Genomic DNA, 6,000 nt, shown 5'->3' with positions numbered 1-6,000 from the left:
TAAGAATACATTATTAATTAAGGGCCCATTTGGTTTGTAAAATAGACCCTCGGAATGGAATGGTTATTCCTATGGAATAATCATTATTTTGTTTGGTAGGGTCTATTCATGTGATGGGAATAACTATTCCCATACATATAAAAATAGCTATTCCTCTAAAAAATGAGTGGAGTAGCTATTCTTTATGAAATGTAATAGATTTTCTAAAAAACCCCTTAATATTTTTTATTTTAACCATAAAATTTGTTTTTTTTTTTTATTTTTTATTTAAAATAAAAAAACTAGAATTTTAAGGTGCCTCACACACCTATTGGTAGTAATCCCTGGGGTGGTCGCGACCATCCCATACACCTTCGCTAACCCCTGCATGACCTCACCCCTGGATTTGAGGGGTTAGTGGCCGCTGCCCCCTGCCAGCCACCTGAGGCGGGCCTTGGCGGCCACTACCCGCCAGGGTGGTCACGCCATCAAGGACACCTTGGGGTTCACCCAGCCTCGGGAGTGGGTGCCACCACCCCCCCGTGTCATGCCAATGGGGTTGCCGCCACCGCAATTCTAGGTTTTCCCTTCTTTTAAGAATAATATGCTTTTGTAATTGGCTTAACCCACCAGTACATATGTTATTACCAATATGCTTAATGCTAATTAACTATTCCATTCCACTTTTATTCCTAAGAATAAATTTTATTATTCATTTTCCTAATGAAATACCTAATTACAACCAACCGTTCTATGTGATGCTGAGGGGGGAATACGTGTGAACTTCTTCCAATTTTATTATCTTTATAATTTGATTTTATTATTTCCTGACTACTTGGAGCCACCTGTGTCTCGGCCAGGACTTGTAAGGCAAGTGGTCGTAATCATTTCCAAGAATTTGGATCCCATTGGGTCCAAATAATCCAGTCTTTGCTAACATAGGGTGAAATTGTCCAATAACATATAAATTGACAATTTTACTCCCTTATTTTAAAGAGGATCATTCCTCTCTCATCCAGAATCCCGAGCCTTTCCTTATTCTGAACATTCTAAAATAAAATTAATTATTGGTTATTGCTTAAGAAAAGAATCGTCACGTAATAATTTATAATGTGGTCGTTATCTTTGCTTAAATGTAAAGTTTCTATCATTTTACAGAGATATATGGACCTTAAAAAAAATACCACCGATTACCGTGCTATGATAAAATAGTCACAGTTAAATGAGTTTTCCAAATTAGTATAGTTATATAGATACATATTTATGTTTATGGATTGGGAGTATATATTTTGAAATTGAAAGTATAAAAGAGTTTTCAAAAAAAGAGAAGAAAAAAATTCCTTCGGATAAGTTTTTTTTAAAAAATTATGAGCGTATTCTGCTTTGTTTTGTTTTGTGCAAAACGTAATCAAACTACATAGAATTTTTTCGCTTTTCATTGTATCCCGAGCATACCAATTTTTTTTTTTTTTTTTTAATGGAAATCTAAAGATTTCATTGATTAAAGATCACGAACATAAAACACTTACAGAATAGAGCAAAAACTCTTACCGCACAAAACATAAAGCTGTGCAAAAATCATAGTCACATGCTATGAGGTTATAAAGTCATAAATACAAAAAAAAAAAAAAAAAAAAAAAAAAATTTACAATCAGGTGCTATTTATACTTCAATTTTCTGTTAACCCATGTAGAAATACAGTTAAAGAGCATATCTGCTCAAAGTAGACTAGATTTAAGACATGGGTAACTAAATTTCCTAACAACCGATCTTGAGAGATAACTCCTCACAACTAATTATCCACGCTGTGAGAAATAACCTCTCGCACCTAATTATTGAATGAGGACAGATCTAAAAACAAGAAAACTATTTAATGAGAAGAAGGGCCGAGAGACAGCTTCTTCGTGCATACCAGTTATGTGGGGGGGGGGTCTGATTGTAAAAGACTCGGTTAATTGATACATAAGACCAGGTAAAATGATAATTTTACATTTTATTTGAACCATTTTACCCTCATGTATCAACTAAGTTCATGTAATATAAGTGGTTCCAATATGAAAGTTAAATTATTCCCCCGCTTTTTCTACGTTAATAAATGATAATGGTAAGTGGTTCCAATATGAAAGTTAAATTATTCCCCCGCTTTTTCCACGTTAATAAATGATAATGGTAATTGGTCAAAGTCTTTAATCTTTATACCTACTACAAGATTCGTAAATGTTCTTAATAATTAATTAGGCAATCTGAATTTGTATATTATATTATATATGGACCAAATGTCTGAACCAGACGTATTTAAAGTAGTTAAGTAATGAAAGGTATTGACACCCTCTTTTCTGCTTCTAGAATTAATGGAGTATTTAAAAATCCATCACAATTCCTGCAAATGTGTAAGGCGACAATATCCTAAGCGATCATGATCAGCATGGCTGTCAACCATATCTTTTTCTAACCTTTTGCATATATGTAGCTACTATATATATATATATACAGGTACAAAGCAAGGTATCTACATGGTATACATGTATATCTGGGCTCTTTCTCCATTTCCAGATTTGCACGATTATCTTTTTTGTTTTTTCTGGTTTGGTAGGATGCCATGCATATTGCCACCTTTCAGATTATAATTATGAAAGAATGATTGTGTTTGGATTGTATTTAAGAAATATAGTTTTTAAGTAAAAAAAACGCTTTTTAGCAAAAGCTTCAAAAGCCAAAATTGCGTTTGATAATTTTTGAGCTTTTTGAATCCTTAAAAACCTTTTTAATTTTTTTTTCACAATACGGATACTTTTTTTTTTCAAATGGACTTTTTCAGCCGTAAACGTACTTTTGGACCCCTCAAACGCACAACCAAACAGGCTCATAGTGTTAAATCACCCCTTATCTTAAAAGCTTAAACAGATATAAAATGATAAATTTAATCATTTAATTAATATTCTACACTCTTCTCCCCACATTTGGGATTTGATACCATATTAAACTACCACTTATTTCAAAAGCTTAAGGACGGAGATAAGGTTCGAACCAATCAAAACATTTCCTCTTATACCATATTAAATTATTATTTAATTCAAAAAATTTAAGCCCATAAAAAATGATAAATTTAATTATTTAATTAATACTTTAATACATAGGGTCCCAGCAGAACATGAAATATGATATACACACAAATCATATGGATGATTGAACTTTTGTAATTTAGGGTTTATAAGATGACAAGTTTGATTCCTTGAAGGTGATCATGTGTATGACTATGATATCCAAACTACAAGCCGTTTGGTCATGGCCATCGAAAACGTACATGGAGGTCCAGCACCGTTAAAAAGTTGTGCGTCCAATGGACGGCAGGCACTAGTGGGACTCACTAACTTTTGTGCTAGCTAGCTGTGCTTCTCCCTCTTCTAAAACTAAGAAAGCGATGGTTAAAATCTAGTTTTGTTTCCTTGTTCTTTGGAGGCTGAAGGGGGTGAGAACAAAGGACGATTTCATCGATGTTTTTGCATCCATCCTTTACAATAAAATCAAAAAACGGAATAATGCTTTTAGAATGGGAGGAATAATGACATGATTCATAATAATTTACGCGTTCAAAATGTTAGTTTTTAGATTGACTAATTTGGTACTCAAAATACTTTGACGTCTAGTTAAAGCTCAAGAATTTGAAGTCTAGTTAAACACCTTCCAATTAATGCACGATTATTTAGAGACTAAGAGGCTATAATTTAGTGTGCTAAAAGAGAGTTCTTTGATCGTAGAGCATTCGTGCTAATTCTCTCTTAGAGTTTTCTTGGTTAAACCGCACAAACCTTTTTTGGCACAAAAATCCTTTAGCCATCAAAGTTTTAGAATTATAAGAAGAAGCTCGGTAGAAGAATTGCCTAAAGGTTCTGGAGCTACTGCGGTAGGAGCAACTAGGTCATTTGCTTGATACAAGGGAGTCTCTTATAAATGTTTTGTAAGTGTGAACTTCTTGTAAATATTTCTTTTATTTAGTGGATGAATTTTCTAGATTTGACTGTTCCAGATTGGTTTTACTTATGAAGAGTTTTTCAAAAGGTTTCAAATTCGTCGTTTGCTAACTGTTTTTACAGCTTTCATAATATTTACTGAATGATTCTGTGGTGAATAATGTTTTAATTTCACATTAATTTTGTAAACACATATAGAACCCTCCTTTTAAATGTTGTTAGGAGCCTTTGGGGCTAATTTTCACAAAATGTTGCTGCTCTATCTGAGGAGCACATGTATGAAGAAGTTCAACAAAACAAGTACAAATGTGAACAATCAAACGTTCTTTCTTTGGAAAGCCCATATTTTAAGTACCCCATGGTAAGGGAATTGGTAAATCTTAACGAGAATTGAAGCACTTTAATATTTGGCATATAACAGTGGATATAGAAATTTGTATTAGGAGGGGCGGGAGAAGAAGGAATTCGTATTAAAAGGGTCGGGAGAGGGAGGAGCATAGATAGGCTAGGATTAAAAAACTAAGAAAAAAAAAAGAAAAAAAAAAAAGGGTGGGGGGGGGAGGGGGGGCTGGGGGTGTGCACGCCTGCGCCGCCCCCCTTTGCATCCGCTATCATCATGATAAAGATAACAAATGATCATGGAATAGAAGAAGTGTGTACCTCAAAAAGTGTTTAAAATTGATTTAACTTTTTTTAAATCACATATAAGATTCCATCTACTAATAATGATGCTAGCTAGCTACTCCCCTCCTTGGAAGATTGTTAAGCATGGAAATTGGAAGGCAATGAGGACACATTCCGTGACAAAAAGGGCAGGTGAACAGCGCATGTGCTGACTTTGCTTCACAATATTCACCAAATAATTTCTAACTTATTGACAATCACGTACACCAAGGAAGAATCATTGCATAGAGACGTCGACGTTTTAGGTGGCCCGCAGGTCCACATCTTCCCATGGATCATTTTCTGTTATCCTAAGCTTTAATGGTGGATATATCTTGAAGTTTATATGATGTACCGAAATGCAGAAAGGAAATGGCAGTCACAGATCAGCTGCATGGCCCCATGAATATGATCCCTTTCTTTTGTATCCTTCCAAAGAAAGGGTACTCAGAAAACTTAACCCTGCAAAAGGAAGGCTTGTGGGTTTACTCAATTGGAATAATGTGATGATTTCAACAGTCTTTCGGTTGGTGTGGAAATAAGTGTAAATGTTTTTTTGGTTGTTGGTTGAGGCTGTATTAGCTTGATCATTAAGGAACTTTCTCTCTGGTCCATTTGTCCCACATAACTCATTATTTACGTTTGTTTCTGGCATGCACCCACTATGTGGGTCATTTGGAATCACTGCATGCTGTCTTCTCTAGTGATCTACTCCTTTTTTTATTTTTTTGTTCGTCCCAGCTTGGACGGATAATTGTTAGAATATATTAGGGGATTTGTTTTTATGATTTGTTGTAATCTCCTATAATTAGATTTGATTTGATTTTTTAATTTTTATCCTCTCATCTTGCACATATAAGAGTTAGAATATAGTAGGGGATTTGATTTCAAAATTTGTTGTAATCTTTTGTAATCAGATTTGATGGTAATCAAATCAATTTGATTTGATTGTAATTAGATTTGATGGTATTCAAATCACATTAATTTGATATCTATAAAAATATCAAGTGAATAAAAGTAGCTTTAGGCTTTATCATGTAGATGTAAGTCATAGAAGACGAAACCACCTAAAAATCATTGTCTCAATTTTCTTTATTTAGCTTTAGCTTTCTTTTATAATATTTCTTTCAATAAAATCATCTTTTTTGCTATCATCCTAAAAAAGATTAGTCAATTTGAGGTTGTTTAGGAAGACAACTTTAATAACTCTTCTAAACTTTTTTCTCCTTTTTTTTTTTTTTTTTTTTTTAATTTGACATCACTAACATTCCGCTCAACTCAAAACTTTTAAACTTTACTAAAAAAATTTAAACCTAGCAAATAAAAATCATTAATATTTTTTTTTTTAAAATCAAGAAATAAAAAATATATATATATATATTTAGGG

Source organism: Corylus avellana, chromosome ca4 (assembly GCF_901000735.1).
Source record: "Corylus avellana chromosome ca4, CavTom2PMs-1.0".
NCBI classification, from domain to species: domain Eukaryota; kingdom Viridiplantae; phylum Streptophyta; class Magnoliopsida; order Fagales; family Betulaceae; genus Corylus; species Corylus avellana.
This window is presented reverse-complemented; position numbering follows the sequence as displayed.